Genomic DNA, 26349 nt, shown 5'->3' with positions numbered 1-26349 from the left:
GTTGAAATCCCGAAAATGCCGTTGAAATTCGCCCGGCTTGGAATCTGCGCCGCGCGGGCCGAAGTTTTAGCGTACGAGAGTTAAGGGTATCCGGATAATGTAATATAGTGGTTTTTCGTGAGCGTGTAGTGGGAGTCCCCCCGTCCCACGCGAGAGGGATGTCGCGATTAAACTTAATCCTTCCCAGGGAAATATTCCCTCGGGTATTCGACTCTTGGGGGATCTCGTCGGCGACACACTGGAACACGGGTACTCATTGGAACAGAAGCTCACCGGGATAGACGATCCCGAAATTTGGATCGAGGCTATCGTGGATAATTACATCGGTCGAAATCTGGATTACGTTCTTCACGGTCGACGGAGGACGAGCTCCTCGACCGGATCTTTGTGACGTCTTTTTCATCCACCGTGTTACGAACACTCGGCTCTATTTTATACGTTATTAAGTTAAACTTTGCTTTTTCATCGTTCCCTGGAAAGCCGAGGGAGCTGAAATTCTAATTTACGACGCTCCGCTGCGCGCTGTCGTTCGCGAGGATCCGGATAGTAAATTTAGATAAATAGCGTATTTATGCTACAACGACGTAACTAGTTTTTGATCAAAGTGGAGGGAAGTGTCTTGGTGCTTTCAGCGGATTCGAAGGGAACAGGGGGGGAAAATGGACTGGCATTAAGGGACGTCGGAAGAATTCGAAGCAAGCAAACGTTATTACGCTCGATATCGATTCGTTCAATGGATATCTCGCGGCAATAATACAGAAGCATTATTTCCCTTTATATCGTTATTGCAGCGTAACCCGTAGACAGTTGCATTGCCGCGTTATGTATATTGGGACACGTAGACAATAAAACGTAACCGAAACGAGATCTCGTTCGCGTAACACCAAATCCAACGCGGGAGTTACGCGGATTTAGGTGATTAAACGTAATACGGTACTAGAATTTAATGATTTGCTTTAATCCCTGAAGATCGTCAGACAACGGAACCGTGTTTTAGTTGGCCTCTTTCTTATCAGATCGTTCCACGAGTAATGCCACCTCCTCCCAAGCTAATCTTAGGTATATGAGGATTAATACCAATAGCTATATTTTTCATCATTATTCATTCGGTGAATGTACATAGGAGGTTCTTAAAAATGAATTAATTGGGCAATTATAAGCTGTAGGGCAATGATTGTTTCATATTCTAAAATATTTGACGTGTCGATATTGCGCGATATTGAGGCTATACATATATACTTCGTCTGTATTAAATTCGTTGGTTTATTTCAAATATTGGATTTCAACTGTTTGCTTAATATACAATTCATTTGAATTAATCGCGCAATATTCGGTTTCCAATATAGGAGAAGAAATTAAAGAACGGTGTAATTAATGAATTTCATATTGCTTATATGTTTCCACAGTTTTTTTTAATAATCCACTTTTAAGGGGGAAAAATGTTCTCCGTACCAAAAAATGTCCACATCGATAAATCAAATTTTTATGGAACGCGGAGTGCAAGGATCTGGTCCTGATCTTGCACAATTACGTTATCCATGGGAATATTCGTCCCCGCGAATCCGTCCATTTTGCTTCGTGCATTAAAACGTACTTGTGGGGCTGGCACCTACTTTTCAACAACCGTGTCACGCTAAAAGCCACCGCCAGTGTACGGCTTTTAAAGCTGATTGCGACACCGAAGAGAGCTATTCTTCCGATAACTTTGCTGTGTTCGATGGCCGTCATGTTGCGTGTCCTTGCATTTAAGAAATCATTCATTGATTAAATATCTAGTATTAATTTATTGTGTATCGTTTACAAATGTTCAACACATTTCTGAACAAATTACGACAGCGTAAATTCCACGTGTACCACGTACTTTTGCGTTTACGGTACGAACCGATGCGAAAGCATAATTCTATTTGCGATATTCCCGTTGACAAGAGGGAAAACATTCCGTAGAATAAAAAAGTTAACGAATATAGGTCCCTTTGCAAAAGAGATTTAAAGTACACGGGAAATCCAGTGATTGAAAAACCACCCTGCAAATGAATTCTCCTTGAAAACGAGACCATTGAATCCGTAACGACAGATGGAATTTCCGTGGGTTCAGAGCCGATGCAGTTTAGGTTTTTGAAATCTCTCTGCTCGGGTCGCATTGGTCCGCCGTTGGATGTTATCAATTATTCCCAGGCATCGTGCGCCCCTGCTCTTTGCATATTTAAACACGCCGCGTCCAGGGACTCATGATTAAGTATCTCGACTCGGATAACGAGGACCGCGGAAGTATCGGCTGCAAAAGGAGGCGAAACGGAACCGAATCGTCTCTCCGTTTCGACGTGATTACGGAACGGGAACGCTCTTTTTTTTTTTCTCTCCCCCGTTTCGTTTCTGTTAATTATATCGTTATAAAATCAGCGGCCCTCCATCGCCGGTGGGCTCTCTCGCCCTTAATCAGATCTTCTTTTCGCGTTTCGTTCTCGATTCTTTCGCCGATACAGTCACCGATAAATTCAATCTGCGACGGCGTCGTTGTAATCTTATTTAAATCTCGTCACCCGCGGTTCCGTTTCCATCGCTTATCATCTCGAATTCCGATATTTCGTTTCCTTTTATCGCGGATTGAAACACAACCCTGAAATATTCCAGTCGCGATTGCCAGTTCCACGGGTTTCGTTTTCAGCGCGTTATTGGATTCGGGACAAGACGCTGGTGGATCGTTGGTGTGTTTACAATATAATACCTTTGAACGGTAATCTCTGAATATTACGCGTTTCGATGTACCAGGATTAGTAAGTCGTTCAACAAGTCCTTAGAAAAAGATAGAAACACAAATTATTTATTTCTCAAAATAGGCATCTGTTTGGGCGGTGACCTCCTCGTTACACGTAAACCGTTGTCCACCGAGTTCCAATAGTAGTAGATAATGTTTGTATGTTTTTCGAACCAAGTTGTTATCCTTGGCTAAAGTCGCGAAGAAGAGCATTGACTTAGCGCGACAGTTAGGTGGGGATTTTTGGTGGGGGATTAGCCAGCACGAGCTACCTGCCTATCCCCTGGTACCGAAAAGTTCGTGGATGCTCGGCAACTTTCGGTCTCAGTACGGTAGTAGCTTCCGAGCATTCGAGATAATAGTTGATCGCGCTACAAAAGTTTCATCATGGCTGAAATGGTATCATGGCGGATAACTGAAGTTGCGAGCATTCTTCAGTCCTTTCTAAGCTTCGGGGTGACAGGATGCCTAGCATCCACTACCCGAGCCAGTCTACGACACGCAATCATCGCGACGTAAGTGCTCTCCTTACATTGGAGGTAAAGTTTTAGTTTGTTGATTGAATTGTAGTTAATTAAGCTGGGCACTGCCCATGCAGAGATAGTTAAACTATAGGTATACAAAGGCTTCGTACCAAACATGGTGGATATATGGAACTGGTAACTCAGTATCCTACTGAAACTTTGGGCTACAATTGTAGATGCGCTGATTTGATGTATCCCAATCCCGACACCCAAAGGGAGTATATGCTGTAATACGTATAAAGCCTTTGCATATCTATAGTATGTACATCAGAGCTACCTAACGATTCGACGATACTCAATGTACATTCATTAATGTAGATTTAGTAGGCATAATAATGATACACGTAACTGAAATCTGTTTTAAAGCTGTGGTTTCAGGTGACCAAAGAAAGCTGCTATCCAACGAGAAACCTTTAGTTTTCTTCGCTTTATTTTATGTTTCCTTTATCATATCCATGTTGCTCGGAACAATTGATTCGCGACTATTGTGCCGCGAATCAAGTGCATGAATCCGAACATGGTTGGCGTGTTGGTAACAGGGTCTACGGAGTCGTTCACAGTTCACGTGATAAACGATTAACTTCGGCCGGGACATTCAAACTCGATAGCAGTGAACCGTGAATGCGGTGCAGCGTAGAGCCTTTACGACATCCTTCCTTTGGAAGTCTGATGTACTCCGAACAGCTGGTGTATATAGCATACTTCAGATTAGAGTCATGAGGGCTCGCATCAAAGGCAATGCGCGCTACACGCGCGTAAGCACATGCACAAGAAGAACCCAAGTTCCGTTTGACAGGGTCTAGGAGTGTTTCTCTATGCACGGTTGCGCTGACGATCGCTTTTGCAAATTCTGACAGCCACAAAGCTTTCTTACGTTCGCTATCAAACTAATCTTCTCGTAACTTCGCTTCTGGATTAAGAAAATTGGAACGAGATCGCTCTACCGTCTTATTCGAAGCTCGCGGAATATTTATTCGTACGAAATAGTTTGTTTGTATTGAATTTTATGAAAATGTGAATCTTCGAGTTTCCATAAAGGCGGATGGGAAGTAAAGTTGTAAAGCCAGATGAGTTTTTTGGCGAACGTAAAGAAGAATGGCAAACTCGAGGTAAATAAAGAAACGAGGAGCACCGGTTCATTTAGAGAATGGGGCAAACAATTCCGACTTCGTCTCAGACTTATTCTCGACAGCGCGCTGTCAAGTTCCTTTTGATCAACTTTTCGACTTTAATTAACTTGACGACGATTTCGCCAGTTGCATTTATAATCTTTGTCTTCGGAGCGTCCTAAAATATCAGCAATCTAATATCCGTAACACGATTACACGGTGGAAATTTCGAATTGTCTCTGCCAGCGTTCCCCGTGAATTATAAATAGCTATTTAAGCCCTGGATTAAGCTCGGAGCGATTTTAATTATCAGCGTGGCCGTAAATAGAAATCAAGCACAATAATATCTCAATGATTGCAGTGTAACGTGAAAGGCAATTATACGTTTGCATTAATATTAGAGAACGAAGGGAAACGTTTGAACAAGTAATTTGCGGTACAACGATACTAACGAATAGTTCTGCATTTGCAAGGGAAACGTTCGTGCCTCGAGAAACAAAATAAATTTTCGCACGAAACGATTTGCATCCCCGCAGTATCCGAGGCTAATGAACATAAAAAGCTCTCGTTGTGCAAATGTTTGAACTGGACTCTTGGGGAAAAACAAACGAACGCTTTCTGAATCGAGTTACCGAGCACCAAACATTAACAGACGAAACGTTTTCCCTCTGTAAGTGGAGAATGTTAGTGAAACAGTTTCTCTGAAGTATTATTGACTTAAACATTGTACAGAACTCCATATAAGTGGCGAATAATCGGGAGTTTCTGTACCTTGAAACCATTATATTATATCTTCAGGCTAAAAGGAGACGTCAGTATGTTCTATTTCTCGTGACACGTTCTGTTTAATCTTGAAAGTCACGTTACGCTTCCCACTTTCTATGTAACACCTTTTCTAAATAGTACTTACAATTAGAGTAATTCCAGAAATGCTAAAACCATTATATTTTTTATATTCTTGGAAAGTTTCAGCAGAAGCTTGCAAGAATTTAAATATTCTTAATTAACGTGCACGTTTCCAGCGAATTCAGATTCAGATGTTCCTTGTAATTTCTTGAATACCAAATTGCAGGTTGTGCAATTTACTAGTAGAAGAAACGTAACTAAAAGGGTAGCGTAACGACGATGGGAACATAATTTTCACCGCAGTTTCTTTTCCTTACGACGATAAAGAAACAATGGAACTCGTTTATTATTCGGTTCTTTTTGCCCTTTTTAATAATGTAGACAGCAATTATCTTTGTACCTTTGGGGAAGCCTCTATTAAAGCGACGATATTAATTCGTTGAGGTTTCTTTCGTGGACAATTAAATGAATACGAGTCATCAAACTGGCGGAGCTTTAGATTGTTAATATTTTAATAACGACGTACAAACCAATACTGTCTACTATCTACAAACTATATTTTGTTATTTTGCATGAACATTTTGTATTGAAACACAGCATGCAATAAATTTGTGAAACTGTGTACCTTTCGTATCGTATCACGATTGAATAATATCGGAAGCGGGAAACGAGAAAATATGGATGGCACAGAAAGGACGAGACGGAAAATGGTAGAAATGACTTCGTAAAACCGAGAAATCAAACGAATTCAATTTATTTGCTTCGGTCGATACATGCGCCCCGTTGCCGGGATCTGTATTTATGTAAATTGTAGGTTAAATCGGGGTGAGATGGAGCGGTATTACCGCTGATGGCGAGATCGATGGTTAGAATAAGCTTCGTGGTCTTCGCGAATGGCAAACATTTACACTGTACCGGATACATTGCATACGGTTTCCATTTACATTTTCTATATACGGTCTCGCGTGACAGCTTACGTTCCCTTCTTTCATGCATTACTCACGGTTACCCCGTCTTATAGTTACAGGGGTCGATATTCGACTCTGCAAATATTGTGCCAAGATTTGATCGCAGTATCACCGATAGATGTTCGAAGAATAATTTAATTTACTTTACGCGTCGGTAGAAAGGTCCACTTCTTATTAGCAGAGACACGAAAATTGATCGCGTGATCCCCGTCTGGAAAGTTTCGCGAAGAAAGGTGAGGGTCTTTCGAGACGTAATTGCAAAAGTGGCGAGCAATGGAATGGCCGTTTCGTAAATGGTAACAATGAAATACCATTCGGTATTATAGACGTCATAACTTAGCGATAGCGCAGAGGCTTGTGGCATTCTCTGGAATAACCAGGAATTGGCCTGAGCATGCCGTGCATTCCTGCGTTCGTACGTCCTGACGATTGCCCCGTCGATACCGTCGTCGCGAGAACTTTGCTCCGAATTGCGATTCGCGGCCATCGATATTTCTTGACGCGGGCGAAAATTGTTTCCGGCGCCACCGATATTTCTAGCACGGTTCGAAACTGACGTCCGGAAGCAAGATGTAGCGATCCCTGGATAACTCGTACGATTTCTCCCCGGATAAGTGAAACGAAGTCCCCCATCAGAGAGAGACGAGTTTGCTCGTGTAGTCGATGATCATAGAAGAGAGCACTGCTGTCCAAATTTTAATTATTTTCATACATCCGAAAGGTATTTGCATCTGCTAATCGATAGAGCTTAAAACAACATAGCTTATAGTTACTTAATAATTAACCCGTGTTGAACAGCGCGTAGTGTTTGCGTAATATCGGTAATGATCATTTTGAAATGACAACAGAACCTATGTAAACAGGGTGTCTACTCAATTAATTTGTCATAATATCAATCGATCGAATATATGATGCTTTCAACGCATAGGGTGTCTTGCAATGAACGTACTATACGCGAAATTAAATCGCACGTAGTACCGTACTTTACGATCATTTCGTGGCACTTTTTAATCTCGTATCGGTACGAGTTTGTGGTAGTGGCGGGTAAGAATTTATTAGTTACGTATCTGCGAGAGGAAATAGCGCGTTGAACAATAGGCGACGCTCTCAAAAGATATGGCTCGCAATTAGCCGCACGGGTGGTCAAGACGGCACGAATAATTTTGACTAATGGCTCATCTTTTCACTGGCGTACTTTATTTTAAGGCTGTTATATGGAGAAATATAAATAAATCGTATATTAGCCATGTCTCCTCCAAGGAAGGGTTTGAGAGCATATTTGTAAAGCCATAAGGTACAAGGGTATGCAAAAGAGAAATCGATTCTTTGAAACTGCTAACCCAGAGCAGCCCCTTAATGCCTTTCCTCGCGCCTCGAACGCTATAAAGGAAATCATTCTCTGTACGGGAACTCCTTGGAGCATTCAAGCATCCGCGTAACACCGCGAGCGTAATTCGGATGGCAGCAATTCAGCGGGAAGTGCCCACAGCAGCCGTAAATAAATTTTCAATTCCAAAGGTCTTGGAGAGGCTGTCGATGCATCGTCAAAGTCCGCGCGTCCCGCGTTCACCAGCTCAAGGGAAATAGAGTTATACGAGGCTGCCACGTTTCAATTACTTTGGCGGTGCTCGTCCCCCCTCGTCGCCCCGCAACTACCTAAACCGATATGCGAAATTTGCCTAAACCCACGGGTACGCTGTCGCGGAGCTAGATAAATATGACGCTGCTGGTTGCAGGACCTTGAACCGTTTCCCTCTTGGCGAAACGCAATTTAGATTCTATCTCATCGCGGGGGCGCGCGTTACCTTCGAGTCTTTCGGTCGGATCGCATTTTTCCATCCCCCTCTCTCCCTTCTACGCGATTTTCGTTTCTATCGGTTGTATTTCCAATCTCCGTAAATTGCAGCCCCCCTCCTCCCCTCTTAAAGCGCGGACCGGTACATTGATTTACTCGGATAAAACGTCCGTTCGGCTTACGCCAATCGTCGAAGCTCTTACCCATCGTTCCGTAATATTATTTTTCGATTGTTTGTACCTCACGTGCCACCGATTTACCGACAAGAGCTTTTCGTCCCGGAAAGAAATTCTCCGAGTCTCCTTTCGCGAGGAAAATGAGTCAGTTAAGTCCGTTCTTTCGCGCAATGTAATTTTCCATCGACGGCGCAACGCTCGTCGGCGTTTCGTGGAATTTGGCAGAACGGTCGATCGTGTTTACCGTATTTTACAAACTATGCAAACAGGCAGGACTTTCTGCGGACGCGTAGCGCGCGCGAACGAAAGTCAGAAATACAATTACTGTCACGTTGGCCGGTAACGAGATAACTTGAAAGAAAATAGAACGCTCCGCGCTTCTGTCAGTCGCGTTCATGTAAAATGAAGACGAGAGAAAAGACAGGGGAGCGAAATGAGGAAAAACTAACGGAGAAGAGGAAATGGGATCGTGCTGTGGATTAATGACGCTACTTTCCTAGTGATTGGAACGTGTCAATCAATACACGACTGGGTAGACGTCCGCTATCAGATTGCACTCATCATTACCGAGGATCGTTCGTTGTTTGACTCGCGTTCTCTCGTGCTCGATTTCCACGAAGGTGTCTCGTTATCCCTTTTCCTTTTTCCGCGTCTATACGCCCCCTCAATGATCCCTTTCTTCTTTTTAAATAAAGTCATTTCGAGATACACCAGGTGGGTAGGATCGACGCGCGAATATTCGAAGAGCGTAAGACTTCGATCGCCCAGAGGTTAATCATCAGTTTTAAAATCTAACTACATTATTCTTTGTAATTGTATCAGCCTTGCGAAGATGACGCGTTGTGCTTCGCCAAAGAATAATGTCATCGTCGAGAAGTTTGCAAGTTCGACCCGAACGCAGAAAGTTGTTCCTTGTAAGTGGCCTTAATCTGTCCGCAGACAAGTTCTTCGTTACACTAAGGAGACCCTTAACGAACGCCTGATATCGAATTTACGTCGTCGACAGCCTCTAAGAGAAATTTTAAAAGCCGTCCGGTAAACTGTTTGAGTTATTAAATTTTACGGAACGTGTGTTTGCGTTTGTGTTCGAAATTTCGTTTCGTCGGCAGTTCGACAAGACGTCACACGACGTAATATCACAGGCAAAGATATTTATAAACGCGTTTCAATACACAGTGGCGTGAATCAAATAACTCTAATCCACGAATCGTATCGAAATTTTTCGATCTACGATGCTCGTAGCTGCCATAATTCAAATCATCGCGGAAAAATGTTGCGGCGCGCGTGATACACACAGTTCGATAATAAAGTGGGCGTAGTGGATTGACGCGATCAGGAAATTGCACGTGGAATTGTCAATTACTGAGCGAACGTAACCTAATGATGCGGTTCGGATCGGAAGATATTGGATCTGTGCCTTGCTGGATGCATCGCAAATCGGTCGAGGTCTCGTTGTAATTCGAAGTACGCGGCCCTAAAATTGTAATATCGTGTTTTACACGCAATTACAATTAGCGTTGTCGGTCTAATGGCTCATTGGATGCACCTTCCAAGCACCGTGCAAACTATACATTCGAATTTCATGCGATTTTAGCGAACGTACAATAGAACGTAGAGAAGTTGACAGCATATCCAATGGAATTTTCGCTTTGCTTTTGCGGAAGTGAAACAGTTTAGAGCGATGGCTCGTAATAATTTTTATCACGAGGATTCGGTTGTCTTATCGAAGTAACGGACGTTTCTGCGAGCGGGCAAATAGTCGTGACCGATGGTGCACCATATCTCGTGGTGCTTACGTGCGTCGCGTGGTAAACTCTTTGAGACGTAGATTGGACAGCGGAAAGTCAAACTGCTGACCAATGAGTTTCTCGTTCCACGTTGGGATAAGAGGCGGTCGTAATGCTCGCAAACGTGTCGCGGAAGATGGACGAGCCGCGTGAAAGCGCTCGGGGAAATAAAGCGACGACAACCGAGCAAGTTTCGTGGAGGAACCATTGAAACAGCAAACCAGAAGTTGCCGTTCCCGTCTCCACGGTGTCGAATCTTTTCAACAGTTCAACGCACGAGACTTCGTTCAAGCGAAAAAAGCTGTCTCGAACGGTATATAACAAACGAGACAACTGAATTAAGAGTTCAGTTCTATAATTGGCGTAATATTCTTTAGCTGAACGGGTATCCTCGCGACGAGATTCTCGAGCACAATCGTTACACGTAATAACAGAGCTCGTTAGCGAGTGTTACATGGGACCTGGCAGATTAATACAACTTGCGCGCACAGGGGGTGAATAAAGTCGAGCAACGACGGCTGAGATTCGGAACGACTCGGTTATAATTTCGCGACTGAGCTCCATGTCGTTACAAACATCCAAGATTACATTCGAGAGTTGCATTTCGATGTTGCCTTTCCTTTCAGAGACACTGTCGATGGTCCCCGAGGAGGAAAGTTTAATTAACGCTTCGCAGCGAACAACTCGTGTTAATTACGCTGCTCGAAACAATTGGAGGATCGCGTTTCTGATCGAGTCAAGAGTACGAACTAAATGGCAAAATTGAAGACGATGTTGTGTATTTCATACGATAATACGCTAAATAATTGAACTCGAGTCGAGAGAATAGATTTATTTTCGGAATGTTTCGCCAGGACTTGTCGTGTATCGAAAATGAGGATGATTGTTTAATAGGAGGATACGTGTTCGAGAGTGCTTTACGTGGTAATAAAATCTGTAAAATTGCCTCGATCAGAATGAAATCGAGTGAAAAGCTATCACACGCAGGACTGGCTAGCTCCGTTTGCTCGACTTCATCACCTCATCACGGGCTTATCGGCTTCATATATCAAGGGGATTTATTCTTACGTATCTTGACCTTCGTCGAGGCTATCTCGTTGAAAGTACCGCACGTTCGGTGATCCACGTTTAGATTCATGGCATCGCGGCAATCTTGTGCACCGGCTCCCAAGCGCGATCGAAAGAAACTACCCCACGTGTGCAGTTTAGGAGATTGAGACTACGGTTTTACGAGCGTCTCAACGAACTGCTGGAATTGTTTTCAATGGCGTAGCTTTCAAAAGCTCGTTTTATTAGTGTTTAGACTCTAATAATATCTCTGCACTCGATTATTCCGTGTACAAACCTGCGAGCACAATCGATATCAATGGGAAAATATAATATGTCAAAATAATTTAAGCGTGGTGGATTGTTAAATTATCGTCGAACAAAGGGAGACCACAATTTTAAAGGATTACCAAGTTTACGCATGTGCACCCGTTCGAACAAATCGAACAATCGATTGAAAACCACAAATTAAACAGTTTCGATTAATCATGATCGACGTATCTGTAGAGAGAATAGTACTCCATGGCGCTACTATTAATTTAAATATTTATGCGCGTTTCTATTGCACGGCCAGTCGATGGAAAATTTATTACACAGCGGAATTGTGTCGTATGTCGAGCGTCGTACAAAGCAACGACATTATCGCATAAAATTTCATATTGCACGAATGCTGTAGCCCGTTGAAGTATTTCTAATTTTATTTGCAACGAAATGCACAGAGTATCTCATAATTCGTAGTTGCGGGAAACGTTGGAAGCTTAATTTCATGTCCGACAGCCAGTCGAAAGTATGAAATAAAATCTTCGCATGCAGCTTTGTGCATCTCGAGATATGTAACTTAAGTTCTTTTTACCAAACATAACAAATATAAAATATAAAACATATTTTCGTACGGTAAAATGAAACGGTGACCCTGATCGCGATTACGTCGCTTGCCACACCTCGTACAACACTCTTTTCGACTCCACTGGCAAGAAAAGACTGATTGTCTCTGGGTAAGATATATAGAGAGCGAGATTGCAGCAAAGAATTTCCACTTTACTGCGTATAAAAGAAAATTCCAGCAACTGAAATGGGTAATTTTTCACGTGGACAAGGATGAGAAAGATAGTATCAAGTGCCATTATTGGCCATTCCCATGAATATTGCGTCTAAAATCTTTCGTTATTCCTTCCGTTCGCTTGTTAATTTTGTTGTCGTCGGACTTCGAGACGCGTTTAGCAAGAAACAATCTGAAATCTCACGCAGGGAAGAAATTTTCTTGTAGACAGTATGACGCACGGAAGGAGAAGAAAGTAATATCAGAGACTAAATGGTTTGGTTCGCGAAGGGAGTACACTGGAGAAGGGAAATTGTATAAACGTACCGACGTCATTCTGCGGAGAACCAAGGAGATAAGTTCTTGAAGTCAAAGAACTTTTTGCTGCGTTGGCTAATGAAAAGGATCAGGCGGAGCAGAAGATACTCTATCAAGAATACAGACAGACGTTCCGTTCTCAAAGTCCCGACATTTAAAGGAAATATTATTTTTAAACGGTTCTTGCGTAATATAATTGCAAAATCAAAACGCTAGAAAATTGAACACGTTCGAAGCTGTTTGATACCAGGTGAATTATGCAATAACGTAGTCAGCTTCTTTCGTCGATGCTAATCGTAAGTACATAAGAGCGTTCGCGTTCCCGGTTTTACATCGCTTTCATAATGAATGCCTCTCTCATTCTATTCACGTTCGAAGTTCTTCACGGATTCACGTTTTTAAGCTCTGCTCGCAGAAACCCCATTTCTCCTAATGTAACGTAACAATTGAAAGTTATTAAAGTTAACGCCGTAATGCTTGCAAAGCCGGCGTTAAATCTTCTTCGAAAACATTTTCAAACGCGAAATCTGTGTACGGGGGGGCTTCGTTCGCAATTTCGTAAAATACTGGTAGCGCTAAGCCACGATAATGCCGCGATCTCGTTCGCAGGAACTTTCCGCGGGGCGGCTGATTTAAAATTATAATCAAGAGAAGAGTAACCGGCCCCTGGTGGCGCGTTCTGCTTAGAAACATTTTGTCGCTGTTGCTTCCAGTTATTTTCTATACGGGCCCCCGAGATCTCCCCGAGCCGACGTCAATTTTGGCAAGATGGAAATTTTCGTGGCGATCGGTCTCGAGCGTTCAATTTTAACGGGGATTTATGGAGATAAACCGAAATAAGATTGAACGGCTTTCGGAAGTCGAGGCACGTTGGTGGATATTTCGTGCGCAGGGTCGTCGACGGGGTTTCTGCGCGCGGCACACGTCTCGCGGACTTTCTTGCACTTTTCTTTTTCGAATTGAAATGCAACTTTATAAACGGGGACGAGTGTGAATGCCAAATAAAGACGGGATCCGCCGCGGGCGGTCCGTTTGTCGACGTTTTACGGGAGGAATTTTCGACCCGGTGCAATGACTTCTGACTTCTCGATGTTGGAGATCGTCTTCGAAGGAAACTTGATCGATCGTAACTTGGCGAAGTTTTGATGGTGCCGTCCTGTCGCCGGTTTGCCGCTTTCAGTTATTCATGGCGCTTCGATATCGGTATAAATCGATTTCGACACTGATTTTACTTTTACCACCACTTCGGACAGATTACTAAAAAGTGACGGATTTCGTGTTAAAAATATTAACTTTCGCTTCGTCCTGGATGGGCGGTTCCCAAGGTACGCGAGTTTCTTCGTTTCTTTCCAAAGCTTGTCTTTGCGTCGCGTGTAAAGTGGAACGGTAAAGTACGTAAGAAAATAAATTTGCTGAAATGTGAAGCGAATTTGTAGTGTTCCGCAACGCGACCGTGTTAGTATGCATCCGCCAGAGTATCTTCTGCTTCCATTGTTAACGGTACCGTTGGCAAAGGCAAATGGACGCCGCAAACAAAAAACCGGCGAATAAGAGAAAAGACAATCTCTGGAGAAATAGGAAGGAAAAGTTTCTCGTGGCTGCTATCCCCGAGGAGGCATCTCGCATAACGGGGAGCCGCTCTTAGGTCATTTGGTAATGAATTATTATTCTGGACCGCGCCCCGTCGAGGCAAAGCGATATATTAAAAGAACCGACAGCAAGTTAGAGACGCCTCTTAGAGATGAAATAATAGAAACACTATTATCATAACGTTTTTATTACTGAAATTTAAAAAAAAAAATTGTACATATCGTACTAGAAAATTAGATTTTGTAACAGCATTTTTAGCTGCACATTTTATCCATTTGCGCGTTCTGGTTATATTTTACTTTTATATACTTTTACATATTCGAGATAAAGACGTTGAATAATTCTGTAAAATGGAGATAAGCTGGGAGACCGTTTTTAAATTTAACTTTTAAGATATTAATTAAGCTCGACGTTTTAAAGAGTTTAGTAGATGCACACAAGGGTAGAATTGTAAGAATATTTTAACCCAGATGTACCGTTCCTTTCGCTAAGTATAATTACATTGTTTTAAAGAAATTTACTTTGACGATAAACTTTCACCAAACGACTACAAAGTTTTAAAACAGGGTATTGCTTTCAATATTATAATATTCCATATTTAAGATGGTTTGTAGCTAAACTAAATAGTCTTCTTGCTTCGATAAGCAAGAGAAGTAACAAGAAACTAATATACATGCCGTATTATGTGTCTTCGTCAATCCCGTACAACGTTTGCTTAAAACAGTTCCTCGTGGAACGAATAATGGAGTCGTTTAAAGTTTCAAAGTTAGGTGATTCATCCTGTATACTACTTTAACGAGAGAAAGCTCGAAGAGGATTGATTTTCCCATTTTATTTCCTTTTTATCGGAGTTTAACGTTTCATTAAATCTTAGATGCGTCTAGACTGTGATGCTCGGTGGATCAATATTCTCATATTATGTATTTGCTTCTGCTACTTTATTTCCAGCTAAATTGCAATTAACCCTCGACTGCTAAGACTAAGGAGTGCTTCTCATATAATTTGTGGAGTGGAGTTAATTGGACCTCGACAAAAAAAATAAGAACTTTACCCAAGTAAAAGAGTAACTACGTTTACGTTTATTTCTGAATCAATTTATTATAAAAATTTACGGGTATCGCAAATAAATTTAAACCACACTACGTCGAACATTGCTTTACAAAGCCACTGCCGGTTCGTTTTATTTCTACAGGCGCGATTATTAAAAGATGAACAGTAACCAAATCGATATCGCGAGCAATATTAATTACACGCCTCTGAAATAACCGAGTTTTCGCACCCGATATTTTACACGTAGCAACAGGGGCCTGCAATCTCCCATCCTGCGAAAGTAAATTAAAATCGAAGGGAGGACAAGTTGAGTGCTTCCCTTGTTAAGAGTCGCGCAACCCTCGCCTCTCCGGCCGTGTTTCATCTTACGGCACACTTTTTTCCAGACAATGGAAGATGGCGGTAAGTCTTGGTGCAGCCTCGGCTCATCACGCAGAAGCGATTTATGAAAACGCGAATCGCAGAAAGGGTGTCGAGCAAACACGTCACCCCGGTGGATTCTTCCGCGATTCGTGGCAAGTCCTCGAGGTTCTCGAACGTCGCTGGTACGCGGATCGAAAGCGGGCAAGAGTACCGATTGTACGCGGGAATTTCGCAGCTTCGAAAGTTTATCGCGTCGAGCTCTTGATCAAACGCCGAGCCCGTTGCACGTCGAATGCAGGCCGCGCAGTTTTCTGTTTCCTCGAACGTTCAAAGAAGTAAACGGGCGGCAGAGAGGGTCTGCCCCCGGCGGAATTTCCACTTCATTTCGTTCGCGAATTCACGAGCGCCATTTCTCTTCCACGGCCTCTGATTGGCAATAAAGCACGGCCGCGATCGAGCCGGGTCAAGACATTCCCCGAAGAGGTGGAAGTAAATGAAAACCGTCTTCCGTTTTTGCTTGTAAAATCGGAGTCCCGTCGATTTTTAAACGTCAACTCGCGTTCTAATTGCTCCCGTCGCTGAACCTGACAGTAAATCGTTTCCCCGTGCAAAATCGTTTCGGTACACGCGTTAACATTTCGTTGACACCAAGCACAATCTCGTTTATTCCTGGTTGAACGAGGCGATCGCGTTTTACAATGGGTTGCAATTTTACGGAAATTGAAGTTCGTTTGACGCTGCGCCCGTGAAAGGGCTGGAAAATATTAAACTTACAAAACGCAGAGGGGAGTAAACTGTTTATTATCGAAAAGCATCGCTATCGGATTGTGACACGGAAGTATTAAAAACGCTTTCCAAAGCGGTATATTTGCGCAAAGAAGGCTTCCTCGAGCCCAGGACCGACAAGTTTTTGTACCCCGTAACGCCGAGGACGCCTCGATAATTCTAGCCTCTCCATTAACCGCGCAAAGCTCTCTGTTCGGTGATCTTCCGGGCCGTTGCCTCGGTTTTAGAGACCGACGGAAATTTCTGAGTTATCGGGAGCGTGACGTCAACCAGGTCTCGCGTTATCGTACAGCCGATTTCGCGGGTTCGTGGATCCACGGGACTTGACGTCAAGGATGGGACCTAGCCACCCCCCTCGTCCTGCCCTGGCTGGGAATAATTTTCCGCTGGGATGGATCCAGCGCGAGTCGCGAAGTATTTCCAGGCCGTGCGGATCGGAAGAACGATCGGGGATAACCGAGAACAGGGGATGAGAAGAGACGACGTGGATCAAAGTGCATCGAAGGTCGAAGGCACGCGAAACGAGATGGAGATAGTTAGGTTACCCGGGTGCGGAGGGTCTGTTTCTTCGGTGGATCACGTAGACGGCGATGCCTAGGAACCAGGGGAGCGTGAACCTGGAACTAAATCCTCATCAGCATATCGAGCGTGGTGTCTGCTCTGTTTTGGGGGTCTCTCGGGCCCAAGGCGATTGCTCCCATTGCGTGTAATTGCTTGATTCCGGCGTGTGAATCATTGTCGCTCGTGATCCGCCCGTTTCCTGTTACGAGGGAATAAACTTGTTGTTGACGTTCAATTTTGAACGCGGATTAATTGTAACTTTTAAATATTAGTTAATAGTAAGTTGAGTTCGATCTATTATTCCAAAGCAAGGAGGTATTGTTGGAACAATGAAAAGTTCGATAAATGGACTTCAAGAACCTGATGAAACAAAAGGTACCGAAAGCTAAGGAGTCTCGACTGAGTTGTGCGATGGAAAATAAATTCCATTGTAGTCTGGTATAATGGAATTTATTCCTGGGTAGATTGATCGTTAAATGAAAGTTTTGAAAGTGCCATTTTATAAAAATAATGTGGCTCTAATGTAGGATTAATTTTTGCAAATGAAAATTCCATGGTATTTAGTATTGTGAAATGTATTGCTAGCTTTATTTAACGTAGTATGCGGTTGGTTTTCTAAGAGATGGCCGACGCTGTTAATTTGCATTCGGGCGAAAGGTCACTTGAGCGTGAACCACGTGACTGTGAAGTTGAGAATGGACCTACGAGGGGCGTTTGCTTGCATTCTGAAAGGGTCGTTGAGTTAGAATATAAATTCAAACATTGAACTAGAATACAGAATGCGGTCCATAACTGAACCTATTTGAATAACTCAGTTACATAATGTTTTTAATCAAAATTGCTTTCAACGAATGTTGCATGTTAGCAAGGCCATCCAGTCTAGTTTTTGTTTTTTATCAGATGGAATAATTCTCAAGTACGCGTTTAAACGCATAACTTGACTGGAACGTGCAATAATGGAGCATAAAGTACTATTCTTGCTCCGGACCGTCTGCTGTTTGCAACCGCTTTTTTTTTATTTTCCGTTTCCTTGCGTTTTATCCGCCCGACAAACGCATGACTCTTCGGAATCGGAAGCACTGCCCGTAGAACTACCCTCGAATCCCGCTGTGTTCGTCGACTTGCGTTGTTTATGCGATGTTGCAGCCCTCGCAATCGTTTCTCTCGGTAAAACCAACTTGCAATAGCGTCGCGTAAATCGTGATCAAAGGCTCCTGCGTGATACCACGCCGGCGGAATATTTTCTTCCCTCTCCGCGACGCCTAACAAATCGTCCCTCATTAAGACCGATTTGTCTCACTTTTGTATAACAAATCGGGAGTATCTGATGGAAGACACTCGTTCTTCTCTTGATACTACGGCGCGAGAGGTCATCAGTCACGATTTAGCTCTTTTACATGGCTTTCATATTTCCGCCGCGAGAACTAATTCGTCCACTGCTATTAATAAAGCTCTTGTAAATTCGTTGTACACCAAGCAAGGATATTTGCCGCTACAAATGTAATTTATCACCGGTAGTTTTAGAGTAATATATTAAGTAACTAAATGCTCAGCTTGAAAAATAAATGATAAATTCAATTAGGCACAGAGAGTTTCGTCAAGGACCTATCTATCTAAATGTTCAAATATTTCTCTCCCAAAATCGTTTATTCCCAGTGGGTAATAGATTTTAAAGATACCGTAAACGTCTGGATATAAATAAGAACGCGAGAATAGAAGCGAAGATTTACTGGATAGCTTCCTGACTGTAGGGACCTCCTGAAACTCCTGCGAGTCCCTGAGAGCTCTGGGACCATCTAATCCCATCGAGACCCACTGTATAGACCCCTAGAAATCTCTGTGTCCCTAGCAGATATCTAGGATTCCTCAAAGCCATCACGATTACCAAGATTCCCTGTCCTCTGGGAAACCTTGAAGATCTCTGAGATTTCCCATACTCCACGGATCGTCTGATAACGCCGAGATCCGCACATAGGGGCTCTACGTATCCTAACCCAGACCTAATTAGATGCTTTCTGGAACCGTGAGTCGAACGTCATTTGTATTGAAGTCTAATCAATTAGGGCAGGGCGATATCGCCGGTTGGATGATATCTAGATTATCGGTATTGACTCAATTGTGTCTTAAACGACAGATACTCGGCCCAATAATATTCAGATCGTTGATATCGGCTGTGAATTGTAACTACTAGATTTTCTGTATTGATTTTTATTCATAGACGGACGATATCGTGTTTGGTACTTGGAGTAGGAGGGAGGGAGCCATGGATGTTCTTTGTGAATTCTAGATAAGAGATATCGGGTCCGTTGACAATGAGTTCTGAAAGGGAGATGTGTCAGATGATTTGTAGGTTCTTGATATCGACTCTATTGAACCTTAGGTGAGCGATATCGTCACCTATATTGTCGCTATCCGATCTACCGATTCCTGGAAGGGTCAGATCATATCGGATATTCCTAGATTCTCGATATTGGCTCTATTCGGTCCTAAGTGAGCGCTATCGTCGAATACCTAGGTTATATATGTAAACACATAATGATATCGGGTCTATCGAATCGTGGGGTGGCAAGATCGTGTTGGCTGATCCCTCCGTTCAACGAATCTGAACTATTTACGTATGACTTACGCGCGAATATCGTAAAAATACGCGTCTTTCGCGGCGTTGGGACACCGTGGGCGCATTCTTTCGGTTTCGTTTTTGTTCTCTCATTTTCCACGGAGCGAACATTCCAACGGGGCACCGAGAATAGCCCGTCGTGACGCGCCAGGGCGTTGTCCCGTGAACGATTTCTGTGGCAGAGGCGTTCTCTTCCCGCACAATCGCACCCCGTCGACCAGATTACGTTCAGGCGAACCGGGGCTCGAGGACTCGCGCTATCTGAATAGGTGCTCTTCACGATAACTCGCGTCGCAGCTCGCGGTGCGCGAGATTGTTAGCGACAGGGCACCAGCAAAAGGAAAAAACCGAGATTCCGCATTCAACGCGAGAAAATGGGTAGCCTGACCCTCCGTGTCCTGCGACCAGACCTGCATAAAAATGCCATTCAAAACGGCGAGTGGTAAATGTCACCGGTCCCTTTATTTCTACGTCTAACTCGCTGGAATTTAAATGAAAATTCAGATACCATGTTATTTTCGCGCGCGAGTAAATTTTGACGAGTTAGTTCTTATACGTAAGACGTCGAACCGTTGACGAATAATAGTACATGGTATGAAAATTGCACCGAATGTTTCCGTCCTTCGTTCGTATTAATTGTAGTACGAACGTGGGGAAGAAGGCTGTCTTTGAGATTAAGATTTTATCTCAGGGTTAGCATGCAATTAAACGCTTAAGGTATGTCCTTGCGAGAGGAAGCGTAGCTTGCATCTCCGAGTGTTAGAAATATGCTTCTCACGTCCTCATTAGCCGAAAACGTGTCATAAAAAGGGGAACTTCCGAAGGATAGCCTTGACATGCATATTTTTCTTCGCGTTTCATAATTTAAGTAAACTGCATCCAACGAAAATATCATTTAACAACGTTAGACAACAGAGAGACAATAATGACGTACCACACTGTTTGATAAATGATATTTACATTGGTTGGAAATTTGAGTCTGCAGGTACACGTAATGTTGTAACAGCGATTGGACGCGTTTCTACGCCGCGGTGGCCACCGTAATCCTCCAGTGACAGAAACCACAACCACACGCGATGATGTAGCTTAATTCAATCATGCTGCATAATATTTTATCACTATCTGTTTGCGATAGTGAAAATCGTGACGCGGAGTGGCTGAAGTGGACTCAAAATTCCCTGGTGATTTGACACGTCGAGATACGTAAAATTAGTCAATTTTTGTTTGCGTTAGTAGGTCAAATATAAATGTCTGACCTAAAATAATTGATTAGTACATAGTCATTAAATGTATCTCAAGCGAGAATAATATATCCCAATAAAGCTTCCGCTCGAATTTACACGAGCAACTTGCACCGTATCAAGTATCGTAGAATCGCGTAGGGTTTCAACTTCAACTAATCTATCAGGGGTTCTTATTGCTTGTGTAACATATACGGAACATTCGTTTTCACGGGTACCTAACTAAACTTTTCTAGTTTAGTTCATCTCTAGAATTTTTCAACCGCGTTTCTTCTAATGCCCGTTTGCCAATTTGCGACGCAATGTGAAACCGGGCTTAAGTAAAAACGTAACTTTTGGACGCCACAGGAGATTAACATTATCTTCGTACAATAATGAGGTCGTGTCGTTAGCAGTATTTGAGAAGATAGCGTAGCCGTAGGTAAGAACGACCTTAATTACTTTTCTTCGGTCGTTTCGGTTCCCCTTCCGGGATTTCTTGCGGCCGCGTATTTATCCCCGAATCATAAATGTCTGCCATTCTTCCTTTGAAAACGCCCCATAATGTCGCATCATTCTCCTACGCTTAAAGAGCTTGTCGCGAAGTAGATGGTGATTTAGATTTCATCTTAAGCGATGCCTTGAAAATCCTACGCCGCCTTCGTGGCTTGAAGTTTATGGCTGTCGAGGATGGCGACGCGGATCCAGTTTATCTTTGAGATTTCAAATTTGTATGACTTTTTACGACGACGTTTCCAATTCGTTCTATCGCAAATAGGAGGCCTCCAGCTTTTACCCAGGAATGTTTAATTTAAAAAAATATTAAACATTCACAAGAAATTAAAAACGTCGACGGACTGGATAGTAATCTGTTTTGAAGGCTAACGAAACGTTGAATAACTAAAGTTGTTATTCTGCGAGAGATACTAATTTTCTTTTAAAAACCACAGTTTGAGAAACACTGTGCCAGACGATACCACAGCGCGAGATACTCGAGGGTTAATCAGTCTTCGTCTAATAAAAACAGAACGATATTTTTAATTTAATCTTGCACGTAATTTTTTTTATGGTTCGTGGATAGCGAAACTTAAGATATCCTGATCGGTGATCGGTGATTATCTTCGATAACGGACGCAGTATTTATCCACGCTGCTTAACGGAATTACCTCGCGTGACTGAGAAAGATGCACGACCAGCAGCGTGATTTACAACTTACGGGTTTCAACGAAACTCTCGTGTTATAACGTCTAGCAGGGAACATTAATATATCCAGACATCGGGTAACTTTGTAAAAATTTTTGCGCGAACTTTTGACCCGTTCGCGAACTCGGGTACTCGCGATTCCGCCAGGCGTTAATAATAAATTCTATTCAGAAATCGGTGTACAAGTTTCCGTCGCGTATCACTAGCCTATGCACAGTTCCAAAACTTTTCAAACTAAATGAAAAAAAAAAAAAAAATAAAAGAAGAAAGGAAAAAAATTGTTCGTCCAGTTTATGGTCGAACGGAGAAATTATTTCGCGTAAAAGCTACGTTATTCATTATAAACTTTGGATGCATCGCCGTTGCATAACAATTCCTCATCGTCGCTACGTATAAACCGCCGAGCATTTATAAATAACTCGCTGTTGCAAAAGCCAACAGGAATTTCGCGCTAGGTATAGCAAAAGACCAAATAAAATGTTTCGCGTTTCGTTCGGTAATACATTTTCCATTACCGTTCGCGATTGTTTGCACTTCGCGCTGAGAACACCGATTTTAAACCGAGAAACAGCCAACGTACAAATAACACTAGCGTGTAAATTACGTTTTATCGCGATTTCCTTTAATCCTGATACACACGACAACGGTTAAATATATTCTAATTAATAATATTGCTTAACGGTGGGATATATAACGTGAAATATCGAAAGAATAAAATATTTTCGCGATTCGATGCCGCTCCCGAGGTCGTAGCTTTTTAGCGATTACATTTTCTCCCGCAAAATTTTAACGACCTCGCGCTAACGATGGAAAACATGTGATCGAACTGTTCGGTGTTTTAATTTGAACGTAAATTCTTTGTTGCTGGCGCGTCGAGCACCCAGCAATTTGACGGTGACTCGGTTTGAACAGAAGCTCCGACCAAGCTCGGTCGACATAAATTCGGCCCGACCGCAACGCCAGTGTCGCCATTATTGCGATACTTGTCACTAATCGGGATGAATATCCTGGCCAGGCTAATAACCAAAGACATTCGCACGCGTGTGCTCGTGCAATTTCGATGTTTATAGCGGCAGTGTTGCATCCTTTAATTTAACAAATCTCCATAGAGATAATGTCGATTTTCCCTTTTTTTAAGTAGCGTTAACTCCGTTAATACCAACAGGAAGTAGGTTGCTTCATGGCGAGAACAGAGTGCATTGCACGCACGTTTCGTCATGCGATGGGCGCGCGGCGAAGTTGAGTCGTTAAACTTGACCCAATATTTCGTGGCTGTGCCAGAGCTTTCAGCTTCACTTCCACGTTACCGTATTATCTTACCACGTACTTGCTCAGTATTGTGCACGCGAAATAGTGCCGGTGACGTGCAGTACCAACTACCTCGTTGGAATGTTTGGCACTGTTTCCGTATGTAGGACACACACAGGGTAGTTATCCTCCGCAGTTACACGCGTCTGTTAAATTGCGTGATTAATGAGTTAGCAGCCCAGTCGAGCGAACTTTCGTAACCTCGGTCGCTTGTTACCGAAGCTATCGAGTTATTCGACAGCGAGAATAACTGCTTCGAAGCGCAACAGCGAAATCACGAAACTGACGGTTGTCGCCATTATCTGTTACGGAATAAAATATCCGCATCAATTTTATAAGAAGATCAGCAACGGTATATTTTACTCTGTAACGAGCGAACCGAATATTTTGAACGTCCTTCGTCGAATTCTAATTCGGAACTGCCAACAATCGAACCTTCCCTGGCGTAACTAAACTCGTTCTATTAATTTGTCTCCGAGGCAAATGAAATGCATATTGCAGTCGACAGAGCATAATTCACGGAGCAGAATTAATGCGTCGCGCAAAAGCTAAGGTCCGAAGCCTTTGTTGCTTAATTACATTACATTGCTCTCCGCGCTAATCGATTTTACCTTCGACGTTTCATTCCAACATATATTTGCATGCACGACCGATTGAACGTACCCAAGAATAGATAGGATTTTCTGTCGCGAAAATTTGCTGGATTAATTGGTTGAATCGTGCAACGTGCCACCGATGCTCATGATTTCTCTCTAGAATTATGTTACCTACATCGTACTACGTGAATGTTACATACATACAATCAATTTCTGACGTGACGTTGCTTTGTGCGATGATACAAGATGATATCTGTCTACTCTTATTTTGAAAGCTTCTACTTTTTAAACTTGTAATATTCCAGTAGCGAGCATCGACTGGAAGAGTGAAAATAGTATTACAAAAGTATGCAACGTTCTGTTTCCCGGTTGTTTCCGCGATTACGTAATTATTCGCCGAGAAATTTTATCGCCCAACTCCGTACGTCGCCCATATTTATTTTGCTGTTTGTTCGAGGCATTTGGAAACCGTCCAATTTCAACGAACGACCCAACATTGTGGATTTATGCAACGCGTTACGGGCTGCGTCTGTGTTTTGTTAGTCTAGTTTCCGAATTCTGATAAATGGATGTCCGATGGTATACGAATCCATTTTTTTTTTTTGTTCCTCCGCTCTCCGCCGTTCTGCGGAGGAAGAGTGACGCATTTTAGCGACGGTACAGTGTCTATACGTTTTCTGCGAGAGACCGTACCCGACGAATGCACCCATAACTCACGGCGAAATTTATGAAAGCTGCTGCAAGGGTAATCCCGCGATATCCAAGTTATAACGCTTAAATCATGCCGATAGTTCGCGAACCGACGCGGCTAGTTATTCATGGACTTCGCGAGACATCGCGAACTTGTTAAATCTGCCCGGGCACGGCTATCGATGTCAAATTGTTCACATAAATACAGCGAAACCAATCCAATTTCTAACGCGAACCTCTCTCTATTGAATTTAATAGTTTGCCCACATCGATTCAACCGACGCGTAACTCGTTGCAATCTGTTTCCAACGGGGCAGATTTTTAGTTCCGAGCCGTGTATCGACGGTGGTACGAATCAGTTTTACAGGATGGTTCCTCTAGAGGCAGTTATGACGATGGTGACCTAAAAGTGGTATTTTACACTTTTGAAATAAATTTCTATCGTTTCAACTGACATCGAGCGCACACGACACGTTCATATTTTTTTTTTTTTTAACGAATGTACTATATAGCGACAGCGTGGTTTCGGTGTAGTGTCATCGTTGATGCAAGAGGCATATGCATGAGACAACCGGGCGGCGCGCAGGTTGCACTGGCGTGAATGACGTTTGCAAGCAGTTATCCAAATTTACATTTCATCGATAGGACAGGGGTAACTGCATGTATCTGAAGTAGTTTCGCCTAAATACGGTTAACCGTGATCCCTGTTCCACTCTATATCTATCATTAAACACAGTTAAAATAGAGATGTACAGTGAGATTGTACAGGGCGTTGCATATATACGGTTCTGGTATCGTACGTATAAATAAATGAAACGTTTCGTGAAAACCCGCCTGAGCCGTTTTTTTTTTAAATAAATATTTCTCGACTTACCAGCAATTGTCCATTTACTCTCTACAAAACGGATACGATTTTATCCCAATTTCTACGTATGTAATTAATCGGATTTGGAGATAACAGCTTCCACAAACTCAGTAATAAAATGCATCTCGGTGTTTCGCTGGCCAGTGAACAAAAGCGGATAACGTAACGGAATTTTGAGGCGCGTTCGTTATCTGATAATGCCGTACAAAGAAAAGCAATGCATGTTAAAGCGCGAAGGGAGTGGGTTTGTAACGGTTGCCTGCGGTTTGAGCGATTCCCTTTGAGCAGACGGCCATACGATAATGGACAGAGCGTTCTCGATTCGAAGAGTATTGGATCGACAGCAAAGGCGAATTTCCTTAATGAAAAGATTCAATATTATACTCTCCTGGCGATAGCTGTTTCCGTTATACGTCCGGTTTTACGGCTTTGTACCGAGCAACGATATTTTCTCATCCGTTGCTTCATCCCTTTCGTCGCTGAGCGATGTCTCATCCATTTTAATTGCCCCTTTGAAGGCCTTTCCACGTTGTAAGGAGGTTGTCGGTAAATAACGAAGCAATATACTCGAGATTTAATTGTATATTTCTCGATCTCGTCCGGTATCTTCAATCGTTGCTTCTGAGGCAACGTCGATCATAAATTGGCGCAAAGTCTTTAACGCAAAAAGACTCGGAATGGGTATCATTCGAGAGTTATTGCTTCCTCCTTCGTGTAATTTAGTCGCGTAACATCTACCATCGAGTGCCATTTACTTGATGACTTAAGTTCGATGTAATAAATCGAGTTTCGATCGATACTGATAATTTAACTGCTGCGTTTCGGTGCCGATTAATTTGAAACGTCAACGCGTTCTGGCCGTTTTAAAGAATTTCGAAAGCGTAAGAATACGTGAAACGTTCATCGCGACAACACGTCAGGGATATATATTCCGTCCTGTCTGGGTTAGGTTTCAATGACACGGATAGCCTCCTATGTGTACATGCATACGTATGTACGCATTTCTGCGGACATTCGCTGTATATAAGAGACACCCATATACAGGGAATCGCCATGTACAGTCAGGGATGGCAACGTGGAAACTCCCTTAACAGTATTAACATTTCAGGGACGTGCTTGAACGGGATTCTGAGGAC

At 42.9% G+C, this 26349-nt stretch overlaps 1 protein-coding gene across 1 annotated transcript in view; it reads right to left on the bottom strand.

Moving 5' to 3' along the window:
- The window catches only part of LOC122399379 (neurobeachin), a 197740-nt gene that overhangs the window by 98436 nt on the left and 72955 nt on the right, over positions 1-26349 (bottom strand). The window lies entirely within an intron of this gene.

This window comes from Colletes gigas, unplaced genomic scaffold (genome assembly GCF_013123115.1).
Source record: "Colletes gigas isolate AHSC1104 unplaced genomic scaffold, ASM1312311v1 Colletes_gigas_Sc00013, whole genome shotgun sequence".
NCBI classification, from domain to species: Eukaryota; Metazoa; Arthropoda; class Insecta; order Hymenoptera; family Colletidae; genus Colletes; species Colletes gigas.
This window is presented reverse-complemented; position numbering and strand designations above follow the sequence as displayed.